The 24,081-nt window shown below is 39.7% G+C and overlaps 2 protein-coding genes across 3 annotated transcripts in view; one reads left to right on the top strand and one right to left on the bottom strand.

Annotated features, from left to right (window-relative positions):
* Positions 1-15,616, bottom strand: part of lima1a (LIM domain and actin binding 1a) — a 143,366-nt gene extending 127,750 nt beyond the window's left edge. For both annotated transcript variants that reach the window (XM_072249104.1, XM_072249105.1), the window contains exon 1: positions 15,463-15,616. The gene's annotated coding sequence lies outside the window, so the exon portion shown is untranslated. The remainder of the gene's footprint in view (positions 1-15,462) is intronic.
* A 267-nt stretch (positions 15,617-15,883) lies between these two features.
* Positions 15,884-24,081, top strand: part of LOC140191373 (cysteine/serine-rich nuclear protein 2-like) — a 103,035-nt gene continuing 94,837 nt past the window's right edge. Inside the window, exon 1 of the mRNA XM_072248732.1 lies at positions 15,884-16,039. The gene's annotated coding sequence lies outside the window, so the exon portion shown is untranslated. The remainder of the gene's footprint in view (positions 16,040-24,081) is intronic.

Here is a 24,081-nt window from a genome sequence, read left to right as displayed (position 1 = left end):
AGTACCACCGATGCAGCAGAGAGGGCCTCAAGATGGCTGTGGCTCAAAAGAGGGGAGCCACGGAGTCATAGGTAGCTAGCCACTTGGACACAAGCTGGGGTCTGATCAGCCCTGGTTGTGTCACCTGGAGGAGGTTGTATGATGTTGAAAGGCCCGAAACACCCGATGATTCCAGGAACATCACTGAGGATGTGTCCAGAAGCATCAGTAGATGTATGTACACAGCTGGGTGTAACAATTACTAAGAATTATTGTTGTGGCTATCCCTCGAGGTGGAGGATGATGGTCTTCGTTCTGTTGATCTATTTATGGGCTGTCAAGTGTCTAAGAATTATAAACACTTAAGAACATTTTTTTTACCCTATTGAGTTATGTAAAAAGGGCACCCCTTTCATTATCGTTGAACGGCCAAATTAATTCTATTAAAATGAATATCTTGCCTAAATTTTTATACCTTTTTCAGGCCCTACCCATTTTTATTCCTAAATCCTTTTTTGATTCTCTTGAGATATAAATTTTAGGTTTTATTACTGGGCAGTCAATATATTTTGGTAATATTATATTAACTGAGAGGACCGTCCGGCTTGGGTTTCTTTAGAAGCTAACTCTGTTAATAAATTTTCTATTATCTCTCTGCTCGGATCCTCAATTTTAAGTAAACTAACTGGTAGTTTTGTACTTAAACATACTTTGAGGATTTGGGTACAATTTAGAAAATATTTTGGTTTATTGAGATTTTCTCTTTCAAGTCCCATTTTTTCTATCTTTTTTTTTAAACCTTCTATGACTGATGTAGTTTTTAAAAATTGGGATAGACTGGGTATTAACTGCTTCCAGGATTTATTTGTTGGAGGAAGTCTCTTTTCATTTGAGCAGATATCAGCTAAATATAGCTCACCAAAATCCCACTTTTTTCGATATTTACAAATTAGAGACTTTCTGCGATCTCAATTACATACATTTCCTAAAAGTCCCGATAAGAATTTATTGAATGTAATTTTTAAATTTGAAACCTTTTCATAATGGATCAATATCTAATATTTATGCTATGTTGTTGGGAATGATAAACGTTCCTTTAGACAAAATTAAAAATCTCTGGGACCAAGACTTATAGGCTTCAACATCTGAGGAAACTTGGAATAAAATTTTTAAATTGGTTAATACCTCATCGTTATGTGCCCGTCACTCCCTCCTACAATTTAAAGTGGTCCATAGGGCCCACATGACTAAAGATAAGCTGTCTCATTTTTGTTTGGATATATCTCCTTATTGTGACAGTTGTAACAATGGAGAAGCTTCACTAATTCATATGTTTTGGACATGCCTGAGTCTTGAAAAATATTGGAAGGAAGTATTCTAAACTTTTTCTGTACTTTTTAAAGTAAATTTTAAACCTAACCCTTTGACTGCATAATTTGGTATTGTTGGAGGAAAAAATATTATTTTGGAGACACCTGATTTGCACATTTTGGCTTTTATTTCTCTTATAGCTAGGAGGGCATTGTTGTTTAGGTGGAAGGATGTTGCTCAGCCTACTAATACTCAATGGTTAAATAATGTTATGTCATGCTTAAAATTTACAGAAGATCCATTGTTCAATTTCTGAATCAAGACAAGACTTTCTAACATTGTGGGGACCATTTTTGAATTATTTTCAAAATCTTTGTTTCGTTATTAAGTATGGATGTTGGCTAATAATATGTTATACTATATGATAAGTATTTTTTTCCTTTTTTCTTTCTTTACCAAACAGCTTTTTTTGGTAGTGGGCTTAGATTTTTTTGTATAATAAAATTATTATTTTTCAATATTACGATTCAATTTAATTTACATGAATATGGGGTTTTGAGATTATAAGTGTGATTCTAATATATTGTATTCTGTACTCTATTTTTTTATGTAAAAAATCAATAAAAATACTGAAAGAGAATGTGCTGGTTGTTAATGCAAACGACGCAATTCAATGTTTTGATGCACACGTAATAAATAAATAAATAAATCTGAATGGCTCTGAAAATTAGTTGGTTAAGAGAGTAGAATTAGAGGAATGCAAAGATCTAATGGTTTATAAGGATAGGAGAAGATTAGGAAAATAGGAAAAAAGAAAAAAATGGTGTGATTTTAAACCAAGGCTGAGAATTTTTAAACCACTTAATCAAGAGCCAGTGTAGATCAGTAAGCAAAGGGATGAAGGGCCAGGTGGAATCTGGGTACAGGATGGCACAGGGTGCAAAGAAATTTTAGAAGACTTCAAATTTATGCAAAACTGATCAGAACTGCATTCTTACAGTTGAGTCATAGAGATAACAAAAAGATGTGCAGGACAATTTCAACAATATACAAAAGGTGAGTCAGCTGATGTTACGAAAGAGAAACTTTTACGCAAGTTCAGAGTTTTCAAGCCAAGTTACAGGAAGCATGGAATAAGCCAAGAAGCCTCAGGGTGTTGGCTGTAAATGCAATTTGCTTTCAGTAAAAAAAAATCTATGAGTAATTGTGCAAATTTTGCTATCCATATTATTTTACAAACTTCCATTCAAGACTCTCTCTTTCAGGTATGCCTTTATTGATTTTGAGTCTGCAAAAACAAAAAACGTTAAAAGTAAGAGGTTGACTGAGGAATTCTTCAAGGTTCCATCTTATAGAAAAAAAAGTTATGCAAAAGACAATCCTATTCCAGGCTTTAAAAGCTTCAAAAAGCAAAAACAACACGGAAGTTGCTGGAAATCTGACATAAAAACAGAAGTGTAGGAAATGCACAATAAATCGGGCAGTTTCAGTGGGAAGCAAAACTGAATTAACATTTCAGGGAAATATCCATTCAACAGAACTAGAAAAAAAAAGCTATTTATTGTCATTTTGTCGTCAACTAGAATGTTGGTTTCTGAGACAACAATATTGGAATGGGACAAATGCCGAGCAATAGTTAAAAACTTGATGGCTGGTGCCTTTTGGATTTAAAATAAACTTAAATGTAATGGCTACAGTCACAAGGTTACTGCAAACAGTACGAGAAAGTTTTAAAAAGCCATGAGATGATCCTATTTCTCTGCCAAAAAGCATGAATGAAGTGAGAGGTGAGTGATCAGGCAGGGAAACGATGTTACCCGTTCCCTTCGAGAAACAGCACAGAAACAGCCCTTTGGCCTAGCTGGTCCATGCCCACCAAGATACCCCATCCAAGCTGGTCCCACTTGAAAGCATTTGGCCCATAACCTTCTAAAGGTTTTCTATTAACATACCTGTTCAAGCTGGTGAAGACACTCACTCCTGAAGGAAACACCTGCAGCCACCTGCTGCCAAGTTCTTCCTCAGGTTCCCCTGCCACATCTTCTGGCTCCCTGGCATAAAGAACTGCCCTCCTAGTATTCCTCTCTCTGATGACAGGACAAGAAGGTCTGGAGGTTCTTTCCCCTCTCCCTACTGACAGCCAAAATACTATGTGCTGTGAAAGTGAGTCTTTAAGGGCTGATGGTCTTCTCAGAGAAACATGTAGGGAAGCTGAGTACAACTGTCACTATCCAGTCAAGAGCTGCACAGGTCCCAGTGTGTTGCTGGGTGCAAATCCCTCTCCATCCTCCCCCCAAAAAATAAAAATAGTCATTTATAGAAAGTTAAATAACACTAATTAATTATAAAAAGTTAAAGATACTAATTAAATATAGAAGGACAAGTGCTCAATGCTGTTAGTGACCAAGTCAAACAGAAAATCCCATTACTTCCAAAATAACTTCATTAAGTAGACCTCCTACTCAAAACTTCCATCCACTTTCTTTGACTTTTACCTGATGCTCAAGTCTCAACATAAATAATTAAGCTCGCTGACACAAGGGCCCAACATTGCGCTTACCAAATACAGTGGATTCTGGTTAATTGGGCCATCGGTTAATTGGGGCAGCCACTTATTTGGGACAAATCTTAAAGAACAAAAATTAATCGAGAAAATAAATGATTCCCTTAGTTTATCTATGCCATTTAATTAGGACAGGAGGCTGTTGATGAACAATTTCTAACTAGTGTCAGTCTCATGCGCTTGTGTAGCTATTACGCACTATACTGTACTTGGAGCAAACAAATTTTAAATAGCATCTGTTCCATGTTTGTGTTCAAAAAGTAGTAAATTTTGTCACTAATAGTTGGTGAGAAATAAGCAGCAAGACAATTCAGAACTGTTTTACTCACTGCAGTTTCAAATATTTGGAGGCTTGGAGATTCCAGAAACAGCTGAGAGTGAAAATGAAATGATTTCACTACTTCAGCAAAATTTGAAGGTATCAATAATCATCTTGAATGTTATCTTTGTTCTCCACCAGACACTCAGCTCTCACTTGTGGCTCCAAGAAGCTGTTTGCATATGATAACAGCCACACCCTAGTACGCCACTTTGACAGGCAGGCTAAACCAGGTGAGGGCAGCCAGCAGGCCTCATACCCCGGTGAGATAGGGACATGCCTGTCCTAGCATGCAAAATCAGCTCTGGCGGACAGGGCAGATGAGATCAACAGTAAGATCCAACAGCCAGGAAGGCAGCACTGCAACATTCCATGGAGAGGAAAGGGCATGATGAGACACACAAGAAGACACGGCAACAAAAGAAGATTCCAGAAGACCCACTACTCAGACCACTGGATCTGGACTTCCAAGTTTGAGAGAGTGGAACTGCCCCAGCATAACAGCTTTTCCACTTTAAAAACTCTCCTGCACAAGTTTACTGTCATCGTTGGATACAACGAACAGTCACTAATGCTGTTTCATTTAAATACACAATTTGTTGTTCAGTTAAATGGTAATTTGTCTTGTTTTAAAATATCTTTTTAACTGCAGTGGATTACGGTTAATTGGGACACATTTGCCCCATTTAGCCAAAGTTTTATGGAAATAGTTAAAACAGTATAAAAAAGACAAACTACCATTTAACTGAGTAACAAATTATATATTCAAATGAAATACAGAGCAAATTAAAACACAATCAATACTACTAGAGTACTGTAAAACTGTAGTTACTAATAATTATCAATAGAGGAATTTATTCAGTGTACACTGCTGTGTTCTTTTGACTGACAGTATATGAACAAAATCATCAGTGCAGACACCCAGTGCAGATAATGGACTGCCATCTTACAAGGCTAGCAATGATTGCATACTCCAAATCATTTTCATTTTAACATTCAAGATGATTGATGATTAGCTCAAACTTATTTGTAGTTCCTAACGTAGTGAAATTGTTTCATTTTCTTTCCCGATTGTTTCTGGCATCTCCAAACCTGAATATTTGACTCAACAGTGAGCAAAACAGTTCTGAATTGTCTTACTGCTTATTTCTGGTGAAGGAAGCCATTGAAATAAGACTAGAGAATAAGAATTTCAATAAAGACCAACATCTCGCTTTGAATAAGAACTGGAATATGATTTTAAACAAGATGTGAGAGCAGAAACTTGATTGGCTGAGGACTAACTAATCAGTAGGGACAGATGACAGGAGTTGAGTATATACATCACTGGACTACACAGGCCTAGGCATCATCCCTGATGAAGATGGCAGAGTTTGTCACTGAAACAGTTAAAATTGACACCTGGACCCAGCTGGTAGCCCAAGAAAAGTTTTTGCTTATTTCTTGTCAAGTACCAGTACCAAATATCACTACTCTTTGAACACAAATACATGCAACTGATGCTATTTAAAAACTGTTTGCTCCAAGCAAGGTACAGTGCCTAACAGCTACACGTGCAGATGTGACTGACACTGGTTAGAAGCTGTTCAGCAACAATCTCCTGCCCCAATTAAGCGGCAAAGTGACCCAAAAAAATGAAGGAAATCAATATTATTTTCGATGTTCTTGTTCCTTAAGAGTTGTCCCAAATACATTGCTGCCCTGAATAACTGATGGACAAACTAACCAGTATCTAACAAATCCATGAAACTTTGGCTAATTGGGCCAAAATGTACTGGTCCCAATGTGTCCCAATTAACTGGAATCCACTGTATATAGTTAGTGGCAGGATGGGGTGGGAGGGTGGGGAAGATGGGCATCAATTTGCAATTCGGGTTTTGAATCTTCCCCTCAGAACGAGAGCTATTGCTAATTATATGTAAAATATTTCATGCATTTGAAGTACATGATCCAATGTGTAGATAAACACAACTAATACAGATAATACAGTAGCTGGCATGAAGGGCCCATTTTTGACTATGACTCCATGCAACATTTCATCCATTATAATACAGGGAACTTGAGTGTTACCTGCACTTCAGCAATAATGCACCCATTATTTAAATGGAACTGTATAAACTTAAAACCATTATCGAAATTGAAACATTCACACAACAATTGGAGTTTTGTTTAAAGAAACCTTCTCTCACTACAAATGGCCACGATGCTTATGCTGGGTCTGACCTGAGGAAATTGTAACCTTAAATACAACTCACACTTTCAAAAATCACACTTGTTCCTCTTTAGACTATATTATGATGAAGGGAAGGGGATTTCAATTTCATCTATAACTTCAAACAAGTGTGTTCGTCTCTATCTCTCTCCGCGGGGGCAGGAGTAGGTGAGGAAAGAAATAGCAGTTTCAACACTGCATGGACAACATTTAGGTCTGTATTTTCTGGTAGCTTAGGATATTTACCAAGTCTCTAGAACAGAGTTTCTCAACCGGGGTTCTGTGAGAGGTCACTAGGGGCTCTGCGAAAGATTGTGATAAAATAAAAATAAACATTGTTCTTCAAACTTCGCGCAACTTGTGTGCAAGCATTCACAGTGGTGGGCAGTGACTGAGCAGCTGTGTTAACAATCTTTAGATCGAGGTCGCTCAGCCTAGTATGGCAGTGCGCAGTAGGACTGTATTTATTTGTTGAGTTCATTCTCAGTTTTTGACATGACAGAGAGGAGGCTAATCTCCTGCTACGTACAGAAATCCGATGGAAGAGTTCTCAACAGGGTGTCTGAACTTAAAAGGTGAATTGCAGGAGTACTTTAAAGAAAAGTATGCCAGATTTTACCGAGTGCTTTGAAGATGAAGAATGGCTGCAGAAATTAGCCTACTTAACAGCCATTTTTCATCACATGAACCAGTTGAACAGGTCTCTGCAAGGCCCTGGAGAAAATGTTTTGACTTCAATGACAAGATTCTTGGATTTAAAAGGAAACTGAATCTTTGGCAAAATCATATTGCAAAAGGAAATCTTGAAATGTTTCCACCACTGCTTGGGCGTGAGGAAAGATATCAGAAAGTCTCGAGTGTTATCGAAAACCACCTGGAAGAACTGCAGAACAAAATTGAACAGTATTTTTCCTCTCTTTCAACGCAAGTGTATAACTGGATAAGGGACCCTTTCTCTGAGTCTTCTGCTCAGACTGATATCCTGACTTAGAGAGAAGTGGAAGAACTTCGTGTACTGAAGTCTGATTGTGCATTCAAGATGAGATTTACTGAACTGTCCCTGGACAAGTTCTGGATTTCTGTGAAGGAAGAGTATCCTACCAGTCATAGGAAAGCAATGAACATTTTGCTGCAATTTTCAACTTCTTACATGTGTAAGCAAGCTTTTTCTTGTTTAACAATCATCAAGAGCAAGGATAGAAATAGCCTCATTTCAGTTGAAGGTGAAATCCGTGTGTGCTTATCTCAGTTCGACCCAGGATTGAGAAATTTATTATGTTTGCCTTATGAGTTTTTAAAATGTATGAACAAAAAATAAAGAGCAATTTCAAGAAAAGTAAGGTAAGCTAAGCTAAACTATCTGTTTTTCCCCCCAAGAAAGGTTAGCTAAAAATTCATTCTCGACTCAAAAGAGCATTGACAATTATTTTTGGATTATTATATCTACAATTTACTGATCAGTCTAACATACCGTGAGCTTTAGATATAATAATCTTTATGCAGGGGTTCCCTGAGGCCTGAAAATTATTTCAAGGGTTCCTGCAGGGCAAAAAGGTTGAGAAAGGCTGCTCTAGAATAATGACTAAGTGGCGTACTGCATTGATTATTCCATCACTGTTAGATTTTATCAAGTGTACTTTAAAGTCCAAACAACATTACACCTCTGGCCATGCCAAACACTACCTTTGATTAGTGTTGATGATAATATTCACTTACACCAGAGGCAGCTTTTGAACTGAGCATTTACAATCGACTCCTTGAACCAAAACAATCGATCAGAATACTCCTTAACTGGAGATGTGACTAAATTGAACAGTAAATAAATGTCAAGAGATTCTGCAGATACTGGAAATCTGGACAGACAGAGGCAGAGACAGAGACAGCTGGAGGAAATCAGCAGTTCAGGCATCTATGGATGAAGATGAAGGGTCTCATCCTAAAACATCAACTGTTCATTTTCCTTCACAAGTGTTGCCTGACCTGCTGAGTTCCTCCAGAATTTTCTGTCTATTACAACACATGTCCTAATCTTTCCAGTATGCTCAATTTAATTATTTCATCATACTTGTGTCTCATCACTGAATATTTCATGTACAACAAGTCTTGTCTTGATATGCAATGCCATCCAAATTATTCACATGTTTTGGGGAGCATTTGAGTTAGGAGCATCTTGTTACATGACAGATTCAACCTTCTGGAGAAACTTTACAAGAAGTTCAAGGCTAACTGAAATGAGTGGACTGACAAAATGTGGACTAAAAGGAACATTAGAAAATATGATCTGCTAGGTTTTTCCAGTATCAAGTTTCTAGAAATGTTAGATTTTTAAAAACTCTTTGCAGTTGTTACCTGGAACGTTGTAAACATTGACAGCAAAAGTTCTAGTTGGAAGGTGGCAAAGGGACAACTAATCCTTACACAGTATCAATACATGTATTTATAAGCTGCTGTCATATTTCTCCCCACACGAACAGCAAGGGAACCTTGATGAAGGAAGTAGAGAAAAATTGTTTGCAACAGGAGCATGGTTAGTAACCAGAGGCCAAGATGGCAAAAGAGCCATGGAAGATAGGGAGAAAAGATTTGCTCTTTTCAAAGCAAAGGCTACATATTATGATGCTACTATGGCCAGAGTAGTGAAATGGAAATCATTTTATCAATCAACCTGTTTCTTGTGATCAAAATCAATTTTAAGCACATATATCTATATTTCTTTCATATTTTGGAAAAATAACTGCTTTTATCAATTATAAACCAATTGTTTATTCTGACTTGACTGTTTGTTCAGTGTCAATGAACAAACACATTGCCAATACTGTTAGCCAACTAAAGTAACAAAATTTCTGTAAGCTATCATTGTAATAAACTGTCTTACGTATTTAAGAGAGAGGTCGGTATACTTTTGAAAGACTGAAGAATTGAAGGCTATTTGAAACTAGCATAGAAGAGGAGCCAAAGCCAGAAAAGATTAGCCATGACCATATTGGGGGAGGTTTGACAGACTTTGTGTCCTTATCTTAAAGGATAGCAGACATACACATGAGGTTAGCAAAGTGTTGAGAGTGGGACTAACTGTTTAGAGTGCTCCTTCAAAATGCCAGCACAGGCACAATGGCATGAGGCAAGAACTAAACTAAACCATTGAATTTGGAGGATTTATTCAATGCCCCAAAGTGGAAAAAAACAATCGAATGGCTCCCTTTAAAACACAAATACCTTCACCGAGATTGTGAACATTGATCTGCACTTCAGACATCTATCAACCTCAAGATAAAAATATATCCCAAGTAAGCTGTTCCATTGACACATCAATATTTACAACTACAAAAATTAATTCATTCACCTGCAGTTAGAGGAACAAACCTAATTATTCAGCAATGGAAAGCCAGCTAATTCTTCCCAAATCCTTCCCAAAAGTGAATCACCAAGGTAATCTAACCAAGATAGGAATGAACAAGTGAGGAAGCAAAACATTACACAATACTAAATCTTTCAAATCTGTATTAGTACTACACCCATATTTTGCATTTCATAAAATCCTATCACCTTTAAATTAAAGTCAAATAAATAACTCACAAGAGCAGGGTTGCAGCTATCCTAGGTCCCACCCAACAAGTCATTACTGGTATTTAGAAGTTGAAACTTGAATGAATACAGAGCACTCGGGAACTGATAACCAAACAGTTAGAATCTCCAGAACTCTTGAACCTCTCACATAGTTTTAAGAGCTGGTGTTTCTGATGATATTTTATTTTACCAACTGCAGTAATGCTGTAACAAGGTCCTTCATGAAGGACCATTGTTGGCAGAATTTCAGATGGTGATGAAAGGACATACAGGAGCAAGGTATACCAGCAAGTTGAGTGGTGTCACAGCAACAACCTTGCAATCAATGTCAATAAGATGAAAGAGCTGATTGTGGACTTCAGGAAGGGTAAGACAAGGGAACATGAACCAAGCCATATAGAGGGATCAGAATTGCAGAGAGAGAGCAATTTCAAATTCTTGGGTGTCAAGACCTCTGAGGATCTAACCTAGATGCAACATATTGATGCAGCTTTAAAGAAGGCAAGACAGCAGCTAAATTAAATCAGGAGTTTGAGAAGATTCGGTTTATCAATTAAAACACTTGAAAATTTATCTACAAATGTACCATGGAGAGCATTGTGATTGGCTGCATCACAGTCTGGTATGGGGAGGGGGTGGTGGAAGTGGGTACTGCACAAGATTGAAGTAAGTTGCAGACACTTGTAACATTAGTCAGCTCTATCACGGGTTCCAGCCTCCATATTATCCAAGACACCTTCAAGGAGTGGTGCCTTAGGAAGGTGGCATTCATCATTAACGATCCCCACTACCCAGGACATGCCCTCTTCACACTGTCAGGAAGGAGGTACAGAAGCCTGAAGGCACACACTCAGCGATTCAGGAAAAGCTTCTTCCCCTCAGCCATCAGATTTCTAAATGGACATTGAACCCTTGAACACTACCTGACCACTTTTTTTATTTCTGCTTTTGCACTACTTAAAACTATTTAATAGATATACTGTATATACTTACTGTAATTCATTTTTTCCTCTATATTTATACATAATGTATTTCAGTGTCCTGCTGTTAACAAATTTCATGACAGATACCAGTGATATTAAATCTAATTCTAATTCTTGTGCCTCAAGAGGACTCAAGGAGCTGGCCATGATTTCAGCCCCACAACCTACAAGGTTGGGCAGCTCATTCATTTTTGTAAAAGGCAGCAAAATACAAGCTCCCATCAAAGAAGTGGAAAATAGTGACAATTTAAAAAAAGCTATATCTTGGTTTTTCTTAAGTTTGATTCACTGTAGTTTCTACATTACCAGACACTCAGGTACTTTCCAAATACAGCCAACTACAGCCTGAAGTTGGGACAAGCACTGAGGCATGCAAGAATGATACACAGTTTCATACTGGGCAGTCTCTCAATATAAGTCACCACCAGGTGAGACAGAGGATGATGAGGACTAAATGCTCCAGATGAGGAACTCTAAAACATCACACTTTCTAAGCAGGAGTGAGGTCAGGGTATGAAGGGATATAGGGAGAAGGCAGGAGATTGGGACCGAGAGGAAAATTGGATCAGCCATGATGAAATGGCGGAGCAAACTCAATGGGCCAAATGGCCTAATTCTACTCCTATTTCTTATGGTCTTATGGAAATGTCCTTAAGCCAAGTCAGCTTGCATAATTCAAAAGATTAATCAAAGTAGCAGAGTAGTGGGTGGGTAGAGGAAAACTATAGGTGCATGTGTCATGAACACAAGAGATTCTGCAGGTGCTGGAAATCCAGAGCAACACAACAAAGTGTTAGAGGAACTCAGCAGGTCAGGCATCTATAGTAAAGAATAAACAGTTGATGTTTCAGGCTGAGACCCTTCAAAGTAAATTTATTATCAAAGTATATATGTCACCATATACAACCCTGAGGTTCGTTTTCTTGCGGGCATAATCACAAATCCAATTACCGTAATAGAATCAACGAAAGACCACACCAACAGGGTGGACAACCAGTGTGCAAAATACAACAAACTGTGCAAATTCAAAAGAAAAAATAAATAATAATAATAAATGAACAATAAATATCGAGAACATGAGATGAAGAGCCCTTGAAAGTGAGTCTATAGGTTGTGAGAACAGCGATGGGGTGAGTGAAGTTATCCCTTTTGATTAGAGAGCCTGATAGTTGAGGGGTACGGACTGAAAAGGAAGGGGGAAGAAGCCAGAATAAGAAGGTGGGGGGCGGGGAGAAAGCAGTACAAGCTGGCAGGTGATAGGTGAAACCAGGTGAGGGGGAGGGGGTTAAGAGATGGGTGGGTGAGTGAGAAGGGATGAAGTTAGAAGTTGGGAACTAATCTCCTGTGGCATTATTTTGCTGGATATATGGAGTTATGAACACCTGGCACTTGGCATTTATCCTACCCCCCTCAGAAAAACTATATTGACCCAGCATTACTATCTTGACAAAATTATGTAGCACCTTGCACACTTTCAGGATGTTCCAAAGTATTCCACAATCTGCAAGTAAACACAGCAAGATTTTATTTTAAAAGCCAGTGTTTATCATAACAGGTAACCAAATGTCCAGGACACTGGCAGAAGAACAGCTCTGTAATTCTTCCAGTCGTGCAATGAGATCTTGACCAAGTTGGCAGCCATGGGGGCCTTAAGTTTAAATGCTTTATTTAAAAAAAACTTTTGCAGCAACACAGCAGGCTCTTGGTGGTTAAATGAAAAATCGCCAGTCTGGTTAGTGTGCTCTAGTCTAAGAAGCATGAAACCACAACTATCAAAAAGCAAGCAGGTCAACACCAGAGAAGGGGCCAGTGCTCCATTGATGATTGCAAGATTGAGCTGGAATAATTTCAAAGGAACTGAAATTAAATAAGGGGGATAATTGTAGGTGAGTTAATGCAATGAAACATTCTGGAAATACAAGGTGGTGAGAACCCAGTGATTTTATTTCTGTGGTTTCCACCCATCCTAATCTGGTTTCTAAATTACATCTCATTACAGTCTCTGTGCCAGGAAACACTTCACATGTTTCACTGTCTATCATGGATAATCAAAGAAAATTGTTCCTCTCACTTTCCAAATAATTGCCAAGTCAGAGAGGAAAAGTGGAGAAATGCACAGTTGCATGACAGGTTGAAGGTGAACCACTTGGATTAATTTTTTTCTCAAAAAAGGCAAGCTGACTTTTACAGCTTTGTTGCACAACTGGAAAATGAGAACAGCAGCTGTTGAATAACAAAGAAAAGCAACTTTTCAATACTATGAAACAATCTTTGGCAGATCAACAAATCAAACCTTAAATGTGGAGTAACGTAACTATTTTGGAGCATAATTTGCTGCGCTGTCACACTAACCACTACGTAGACCATTATGTTCTTTTATATGTAATCATAACTACCATCCTCTTCTCCCAATAGATGGTGATTCATTTCTCATCACATTGTCTAGACAATGAAGTGTCTGCTGGCTCTTTGATGAGGAGAGACAGAAAAATTGTAGTGAAATCCAATTCTCCTGTCAACTGACAACTTCACGGTGGATGAAACATTGGCTGATGCCTGGCACAGTATTCATTCTCTTGTCTAATCCAAAGGAGTAGCCAACTTTCATTTAAATTGCTAATGTCCAGGATGCTTTTAGTGCAAATCATTGTTGTGTAAGCCAAAGTGGTTGTACGCTTGCACCACCACAAAAGCAAGTCAGACTAATCTACGTAGAAGTACTGGAAGAGGGGAAAATATTCTGCCAAGGATGTGTTGGTAATTAACCAGAGATTATGGGGCATTTCCTTACACCCCCTCACCCAATCAGAATAGATAGGTGCCTGTGTTTAAAGGTGAAACAAACGGAAATTCCTATCTATACAACACCCCACAGTCAAGCTCTTAAAGAATCAACAGGAGCAAGGCTTGAATCTTTTTGCTGAGGTCATTTAAATAGAAACCAATGGATTAGCCTACACTTTAAAAAAATAATCACAACTTGGCATTGCACTCAAACATCTGGTACAATACATCCTTAAGTACACAATTCATAAGACTGACTCACCAGGAAATGGTGGAAGGGATTTTCAGCCAAAAGTAAATATTTTAATCCAGGTCTATCAGATTTTCCCTTCATCAGTGTTAAATCAAAAGGACAATGCATTATTTTTAAACAAAATGCCAATGGGAACTACCAGTTTGGAGTTAGAACTTGTAAAGATGTTTTCATACCCAATTTAGAGCAACTAACCTGCTGTCTGTCCATTACACCATATGACTGAAGTGACTTTCAAACCATTTCCTCAGAAGGGAATACTAACTTGCTCTTCTTTTAAAAGCATTATTAATCAGCATTCTTTTTACCTCTTTCATCCACTGACCAATCAAAGGTATCAATAAAGAAAATTATTTCCTCAATACAACATGGCAATCTAAAAAAAAACATGCTCCTAAAATTAATTGATTCAAATTACTTAGCAAATGCTACAACTCTTTTCCATTGGTTCTTCCAGAATCATTCATTGTAGCAAAAATTTCATTCCAAAATGTTCACACTGAACAGTCCCACAGAAAGACACACAAAATATAAACTCAATTACATGAACAGAAGTTCTTGATCATGATCAAGAGATCAGGTGAACAGTGGTGCTATGCTCAGCTAAATACCCTTCCAGTTACCAAGTAGAGACAATACATATATACTGCCGTTCTTCCATGGAGGAAAACTATTAAATTTTAAGGCACATTTGAAGTTCTTATTTAACTCAGTGTACATAATGTCAATACAAGCATAAAGGCAAAAGCCAGCAACTTCCTAATTAAGGACATTAGATTTTAGCTTAAGGACATTAGATTTTAGCTGGATGCTTTACTTTACATTCAAATAATTTCTTCAAACACATTTCAACCAAGCTCCACAATTCAGTACTACATGTACACACACAAGTTAGACAGTATCTCAATACTGTAGTCATTACCAGCTCTGCATCAAAAAACATATAGAAATAAGAATGTATCCATTACAAGTAATCAACGATTAGATAGAGCCACAGAACATCAGTTTTAAAGTATAATTGTTGCACAAAATACAGTATATCAAGAAAATGAACATCAGTAAACCCTTAAGTAAACTTTCATTTTTAATTTGGAAATTATCCATTAAGTCCTTCGAGTTACTAAAGTAGAATTCCGAGAGAAACATAGACTCCTACTCTGGAAGTAATCATTAAAATTAAAAGGACTGAATAACCAAATGTGGTGGTACCGAAGAACTCACCTCAGTAAGTGGATTAGTACATGCAAATACAGCACTGAGAAAAAAGTGAGGTAACTTCAGTTAATTAAAATTAGAAAAACCAAAACGCAATTTCAGATTTTTAAAAAGTCATTCATCAGTAAAGATCCCGAGAAACACACAGCAAGTATAATTTTAACCGCAAGCCCAAAGAACGCCTTGACCTTTTTTACTGTCTCGGTCCGGCCAAGTTTTGACATCTACATTTCCCCAACATCACACACTTTTTGGTCATATTTATTTTCTCTTTACCTGTTCGGATATTCTTCCTCTGATTATTTTCCAAATGTCAAGCGAAAATGAACTATTCCGGCAAACGATCACTCTCTCACGCACAGCTCGACCAACGCACCTGCCGCCTCTGCCCTATTCTAATTTCCCAGACTGACGGCGCTGCCTCGAGTTTTGAAGCCACGCACCAGCAAATGACCTCAGCGCGTCCGAGTCAAGGATCTGTCATCCTTGCGAGTCCTCCAGTCTGTAGAGGGCGCTTGAGTTTAAACAATTGAATTGGGATAAGGTTGAAGTCCGTTTTAATGAGTACTCCCACTGGTCCTCCGAGTTTGAAAAGAGTGTTGCAGTCGCAGTTGGCTTGCGATCGGTCGGTCCCTGACGTCAAACTCTGACAACAGTACCCCCTAGAGGATTGGGATATTTTAGTGTTCAGCAGAGATACGCCGTCCGCTGGGCTGCAGTCGTATTACCATGCTTTCTTGCAACATTATGGAATGGTCGAGATTCAGGGTCATACGGGGAGAACATTCGACCTTTGATATCAACGCCGGCCGCTTCATCCCATTACCCAGAACTCATTCTAAGTTACAGCACAGTAAGTGTTCAAGTTTATCATTGTCATGGGCATACATACCCTGGGTATAAATGCCATGAAAATTATCTTTTTGCAGCAACAGTACAGTACATTATCAAGTGTTCATCCAGGTGCATTATAAATATGATGAGAGGGTTCTATCTCACTTTCAAACAGTGAGCTCCAGAATCTCACCAGTATCTTGGTGAAAATATTTTTCCTCTAATTTATTACTTTAAATATTTCCGGTCAACACTAGTATCACATTGAATGGCAGAGACCCCTAACCAAGGAAACACTCTTCATTGGTAACATTCAGTAAAGATTCATATGGAAAAAAAGTCTTAAAGTGAAAAAAACTTTCTAAGTGACTAAAAGATACTCAATTGGCAACTAAAGACTTAACAGCAACTCCAGGCTCAAAATCATTCCCATGATTTTTGGCCTCTGTTAATGTTAGCTACAACCAAGATAAATATACCAAATCAATCTACCACAGTAAGCATCGTTAGGTGGCCAGATTGTTCCAGAGTTAAATTACTTTGTAGAGTCAAAATTTGATCCTATAAAATAATTCTGGAAAACGGCGGTGCACTTGGACACAGCGGCCACTGGGTCCAGTCAAAGGTGTAGTTGTTCATCTTGTCTGTCTTTTTTACAATCGCAAGTCACTACTGGATACTAGGAACATCAAGTACTGCAGAACTATCCCATCAGTGAGTTGCTTGGTAGCGATGGAGCTGGACTTAATATGTACCGCTGTTGTTGTCACCTGGACTTGTTGTGTAACAAGTTGTTGGACTTGTTATCCAACAGTGCATTGGATGGTGCACAGTCGGGAAAAAAAAGTGCAAGTGATTGCCTTGGACGTTTTTATTGTGATCGCAAGATCCTGTTGGACATTAGTAACTGCAAGTCTGGTTTACAGATTCATTGGTAAGACCAATGGCAGGGGAGTTGCGTTGCTTCGGTTATGGCGAGGACTAGGACTAGGCCTAGGCCTTGGCCTTGGGGTTGCATGTTGCAGTCACCCAGGGGAGGAGACACCGAGGCAGTGTAGGAGAGGCCTCTGGCATGCTGGAATCCATTATAGCTTGGGGCCTGGCCCTCATGTCAGTGCTGCCCTCTGGTGCTTGCACAGTGGTAGAACAAACTGGGCACTCGGACTTGGACTATACTTTTTTTTCTCTGTAACTGTATGCTTTTCTGAAATTGTACCCATATGTGTTATTTGTGCTATGTGCAGTGTGCTGTGTGCTGTTGGTAATGCGTTTTGGCCCTGGAGGAACGCTGTTTTGTTTGGCTATATTCAAATATGGTTGAATGATATTAAACTTGAAATAAAATGGGAATAGTGTACGGTTAAAGTAACTGGGTTTTTGATGGTTGGCAGATTCAGTGGGTTGAAGGGATTGTTTCCATGTGGTATAACTCTATGAAACAATATCGACTGATTAAAATCCCAAAATTCTGATCAGTCATTGTCTCCAAATTCCAAACTATATTAATAAAAATCTTCACACTTAATACTCCCATGCCAAAGTGGCAATTGTGTACTCAGAAGCAAATTACAAGAAGATCAGGTCCCAGAGTTATCTCTGCAGTATTATGCTTGATAGTTGTAGAGCTTTACACTGCTCCAGCTGAGATGATTTGACTCCTTGCAGACTGGGGGTCAAATATGAGAGCTTCGTCCTAAGAAAAGCAGATATCATTAGACATCACTGATGGCTGCAAATCTTATTGAATTTGAGAAAGGGTGGCACGATGACACAGGCAACGGAGCTGCTGCCTCACAGCTCTGGCAACCCAGGTTCAATCCCGGGTGCTGTCTGTTTGAGGTTTTTCGATTCTCCCCATGACAGATGGATTTCCTTTGGGTGCTGTGGTTTCCAACCACATCCCAAACATATATTTCATAGATTAATTGACCATTGTAAATTGCCTCGCGCGGTAGAGTCTGAAGGAAGTCTGGGGAGAATAAAATGGGATTAGTGTAGGACCTTGTGCCTATTCAACCAACATAAAATGATGGAGTGGAGACCAAGTTTACAGATCAATTCATTAATTGGTTGAATTATTACTTCAAGCATCACCAGAATGCCAGGAACAGATAATAAGCTCCCTCATGTGCATGGGGAACCCATTGATTGGTGTAAACAAAGCTGGATTGCAATTGACCAAAAAGACACTAAGATAGCACTCTAACATCATAATTATTACTAGTTATGGTTGTGAAAAACTGAAATAAGGAACTGAAGTCTGTTGATGTTATTTAGGTTTTATTGAAATAGGGAAGACATTACAAAAAAAAAACCAAAAGCATAACACTTAAGATGAAGCTTAGCTGTGATTGCAGCAAGAACTTTACCTCTGCTGAAGGAAATTAAATTTGCTTGAAGATGTGTCAATTGTAAAGGCCATATTTTTGTCCAAGAGCAAATGTGTGAATGGCCTCTCCTACCATACTTATCTATGTATTCATCAGCATTTGCTGAAAAGAATTCTTTCTGGTGAAGAAAATATTGATGAAAATATGTTTAAGCAAAATTGTAAGAGTTAAAATTCTAGCTAAATTCAACTAATTAAACTAAAAAAAATCAGGAATAAATCTCATTGATGTTAGTCACACAAAACTACAGGTTGTCATAAAAATCCACCTGGCTTTTGGGGAGGAAATCTGTCATCCTTACCTGTTCTGGTTTGTATGAGACTTCAGAACCACCAATGTGGTTGACTCTTAATAGCCTTCTTGGCTCATGGGCAATTAGGGATGGACAATAAATGATGACATTGCAGGTGACCCCCACATCCCATAAGCAAATTAAAGTATTTGCAAATTAAAAAAGAGCAAGAAATAGTTCCAGATTTAAGAAAGTAATATCAGCTAGGGGCTTGAAGGTACACCAGGGCAGGATGAAATGCTTGAAGTAGACAAGACTGAGACCTTGCATCAACCAGTATACCTTGAGGGAAAGGATGAGTAAGTCAAATGAAGTTCAGCGGCAGGATGGAACCCAAAATCAACAGAGCATCAGTAGCCCAGGCATGGTCTCAGAAGAGCACATCAACACTACAGACCACGGCTCACAGGAAAGACAAGGCCAGCCAGCAGAAAAGAAGTTGCAGGTGAAAAAGCCATGTGTGAAATGGCTGAAAACCTGCAACAAGAAAGAGTGGGCAACAGTTGACGAGGATCTATGCAGACTCCTCAGTGAACTAAAGGGCTGATTTGGGAAGAGAACTGAGAGGATGGGCAACCTCATATACAACTATGGAATAGAAAGATTTGGAGTGGGGGAAATAATTAAGACAAAGCTGTCAGCACAGCCCAAATCAAGAAGACAAAAGGAGATAGAGGGTGTCATTAAGAAGAGACAGCAACTGAAGAAACAGTGGAGAAGATCAACCACAGAGGAAAGAGAAGGAATCAGCATCCTGCAGGCAGAACTAAAGGCACAACTGTCAACTCTAAGGAGAGCAGAAAACCTCAGGCTTCAAAGAAAGAAGAAAGAACACATTGGGACATGATTCTATAAAGGACCCCTACAAGTTCATGAAAAGCATTTTCACAAAGCAGAAGAATGGAACTGCTAAGTTGTCAAAGGAAGAGTTGGAAGTTCATCTGAAGCTGAGATACTCAAACAGCTGGAGAGCTGAACACATCTTAATACCTTCAGATATGCCACCCATCCACCCTCCACATCAGCAATTTGACCTCAGTTCCCCCAGATATAGTGAGATAATAAAAGTAGTAAAGCGGGCGAGGGCTGCTTCAGCACCAGGGCCAAATGGAGTTCCGTAGAAACTCTACAAAAATGCACCAAGAGTCCTGAACCTCTTACGGAAACAGATGAAGGAGGTATGGAAGAATAAGCTTATTCCTTGAGAATAGCAGTAGGTAGAAGGAATTCTAATTCCTAAAGAAAAAGATTCCTCAGAAATTGGACAGTTTCAGCAAATAAATCTATTAAATGTTGAAGGGAAAATATTTTTCAGTGTCATAGTACAAAGGGTGTCTACTTATCTGGAGAAAAACAACTTCATCAACACACATGTGCAGAAGGCAGGGAGACTGGGTTTCTCTGGCTGCTTGGAACACACACGTATAATTTGGCATCAAATACAAACTGCTAAAAAGGAAAGAAATGACCTCCATATCTTGTTCTTACACCTAGCCAATGCCTTTGGGTTGGTCTCACATAACCTCCTGTGGTCTGACATGTACTAGAATGTGTTACAACCCTGGTCAAAGCCTGCTTTCGAGATCTCCAGTTCTCATTGATAACCGCAGAGTACAACACAGCCTGGCAGCCTGTGGAGACAGGCATAAGGACATGTTGCACCATCTCTCCACTGGCCTTTACTATGGCAATGGAAGTAATCAGTAGAGTTTCTAAATGGGTAGTAGGAGGAGAACGACTGGTCAGGACTCTGCCTACTGCCAATCTGGGCACTTATGCATGATTTAACCATCCTGACAACTATCATCCCATGTACCAAATGGTTGCTTAAGAAGCTCCATTTAAACATCAAATGGACCTGAATGACAATTAAAACAAATAAGTCTAGGAGCATTTCTATAGTCAAGGGAAGGCTGGTCGACTATAAGTTCCATGTGGATGGGTAAGTAATTCCTCCCGTGTCAGAAATGCTAGTTAAAAGCTTGGGGCGTTGGGGTGTTGGTACGATGTAAACCTCAGTGATACAAATCAAGTGAAACTGCTGAGAGAAGAAATCATCAAGGGGCTTAAAGCCATCGATAAGACCTTGCTGCCAGGTATCCTCAAGCTCTGGTGCCCTCAGTTTGGATTGCTCCCTTGGGTGTTGTGACCACTGACTCTGTATGAAGTCCCATCACTCATGTTGAAAAGCGAGAGAGGACAGTAAGTTCCTTCACTGAGAAGTGGATGGGCCTACCAAGATCACTAAATAACATCTACCTGTATGGCAAAGGAGCTCTGGAGTTGCCTGTCACAGGGCTGACTGAAGAGTTCAAGTGTGCCAAGGTGAGGCTTGAGATGACTCTCTCTGAATCTCATGACAGAGTTGTCCAGGATACTGCACCCAGGACCCTAACAGGGAGAAAGTGGTGTCCAGCAGAGTCAGTAAATCAGGCAAAAGCAGCACTCAGGTTTGCAGACATGCTGGGCCAGGTGCAATCTGGAAGAGTGGGCCTTCACACCGGCTCAAATAGGCCCATTTGACAAAAGGTGATGACACAAAAGCAAAGGCGAGTTATGGTTGTGGAGGAGGTACAGCGACAGGAGGAACAAATGAGGTATGCAAGGGCAGTGTCTCAGGCAAAACAGAGACAGTGGACTAGGTGGGAAAACATTGGGAAAAGAAAATTCAGCTGGAAAGACTAATGGGAAAAGGAAGGAAGAAAGATTAGCTTCCTTATAGGAGCTGTTTATGATGTTTTCCTAACTTCCAAAAATCTGAACCAGTGGCTCAGTGAAGACCCAGCTTGTCCAGTCCATGGAAGAGTAGCAAACCCCAAGCACATCCTCTCATCTTGCAAGGTAAGCATCACTCAAGGAAGATACACATGGAGCCACAATCAGGTCCTCAGATGTTTGGTATCCATTGTGAAGAAGCAAAAGCTGAATAACAACTCTAAGCCCCAAATGACTGGAAGAACCACCATCACCTTTGTCTGGCAAGGACAGACAGAGCCACCCTCAGTGACATGGTTGGTGTCAGGCATACTGGAGTCTGCTCGTGACTGGAACATGGCTGTTGACCTTGCCAAGAGGCTAATATTTGCCCCAGAGATAGTCACTACCACCCTCAGACCAGATTTGGTCTTGTGGTCCAGCAGTCTGAAAGCTGAGGTAATCTCAGAGCTCACAGTGCCCTGGGAAGATGCAGTCTGCGAGGCGTATGAGTGGAAACATGTAAGATATGCTGAGCTGGCCACAGATGCCAGGCAGCGTGGATGGAAGGTGCAGATTTTCCCAGTAGAGGTTGACTGCAGAGAATTTGTGGCTACTTCCATGGTTAGATTGCTGAGGGGATTGGGAGTCTGAGGCCAGGGCCAGTGGCAAGCTATAAAGGACCTTCGGAGGTAGCCGAGTGAAGCTGCCACTGGTTATGGATGAAGAGGAGAAATGGCAGATGGGCCCTAAAATGACCCATGGGTGGCCAGATGTGAAGGGGGTGCATCTGGGATGCCAGGTCGCACTGTTGAGCCCTCTGGAGATGTAGTGGGCTTAAATTGACTTAACATCTGGGGGTGGGCGGGGTTGCACACATGATGACCCCTGGGAAGCATCTGCCACCCACCAAGCCCCACCTCAAGATCTCTATGCTACGACCCAAGTTAAGATCTGCTTATCAAAGGGATTGAAATATCTAGTCCTATGAGGACCTCCAGCACCCAGGGCATGCCCTTTTCTCACTGTTACCATTGGGTAGGAGGTACAGAAGCCTGAAGGCACACACTCAGCGATTCAGGAACAGCTTCTTCCCCTCTGCCGTCTGATTCCTAAATGGACATTGAACCCGTGAACACTACCTCACTTTTTAATATACAGTATTTCTGTTTTTGCACATTTTAAAAATCTATTCAATATATGTAATTGATTTACTTGTTTATTTATTATTATGTTTTATTTTATTTATTATTATTGTTTCTCACTGCTAGATTATGTATTGCATTGAACTGCTGCTGCTAAATTAACAAATTTCATGTCACATGCCGGTAATAATAAACCTGATTCTGATTTGAACTACGACAATTTAGTGGGTTTAATTGCCCTACTGTATCCAATTAGATTAGATTCAACTTTATTGTCATTGTGCGGAGTACAGATACAAAGCCAGAGAAATGCAGTAGGCATCTGACCAGAAATGCAAAGAGTAGTGTTATTTACAAAATAACTGCGAATAAAATATAAGTGCTACAGCACACAAATATAAAAGTACTGAGACACTACTGCAATACTGCTTAGCGCTGTGATGTGAGGTTCAGCGGGGTCACAGTCTCAGGAAAGAAGCTCTTCCTGTGCCTGCTGGTGTGGGGGCGGAGGCTCCTGTAGTGCCTACCAGATGGGAGGAGAGTAAACAGTCCATGGTTAGGGTGAGATGCATCCTTGATAATGCTTTTCGTCCTGCCCAGGCAGCGTTTATGGTAGATGTTCTCAATGGTAGGCAATTGGGTGTCGATAATCTGCTGGGCAGTTTTCACCACACATTGGAGTGCTTTGTGGTCCGATACGGGACAATTGCCATACCACACTGAGATGCAGTTGGTGAGTATGCTCTTAATGGTACAGTGGTAAAGGTCTGTCAGTATCCTGGGACAGAAGTGAGCTTTCTTGATGCTCCTCAGGAAATAAAGGCACTGTTGCGCCTTTTTGATCAGGATGGAGGAGTTCAGGGATCTGGTGAGATCCTCGGAAATGTGGACACCAAGGAATTTGAAGCTTGATACACACTCCACTACAGCTCCGTTGAAGTAGGTGGGGACGTGAGTGTGGCTCCTCGCATGCCTGAAGTCCACAATGATCTCCTTGGTCTTTACCAATTCTGTACCAAGCTGACACTCAGTGCTAAGATTAATGCTTAATTTCCCCAATGTCAGTTAATTTGCTTCAGGAAGATCAAGTGGACTTTGTGCCCACTTAACTGCTATGAAACAAGTGTAGTACATTTGTCAAGTTGATCCACCACTGATTTATCTATTACATAAGCTTCTCCATATCTCCTTGAAGGCTATTACTATCCTCTTCAAGATTCACTATGCCTCTGACCCTAACCCTACACCTAAGCATCTTTGTTTTAGACTTGCTCTTAAAAGTACGAGACAGTGAACGGAATCTGGAGCATAACAGAATCTGGAACTCTTACCCATCCATTGTCACTAATTTAGGAGTCGCTGGAAACAAAATTGGGCTAACAGGGTCCTTCTTGGCAATTCGAAAACTTCCATCCACAATATTTGTTGACCATAAATGGGAGTCTCTGACAAAGCACAAGAGGTTTTATTAATGGAGTTAGTGTAACTACGAGTATGTTCAGGAATAAAATTAAAACCTTTCCTGAATCCTACGCAATCA

Source organism: Mobula birostris, chromosome X (assembly GCF_030028105.1).
Source record: "Mobula birostris isolate sMobBir1 chromosome X, sMobBir1.hap1, whole genome shotgun sequence".
Classification (NCBI taxonomy): Eukaryota; Metazoa; Chordata; class Chondrichthyes; order Myliobatiformes; family Myliobatidae; genus Mobula; species Mobula birostris.
Note: the sequence above shows the minus strand (reverse complement) of the source record. Positions and strands in the feature narration are given on the sequence as shown.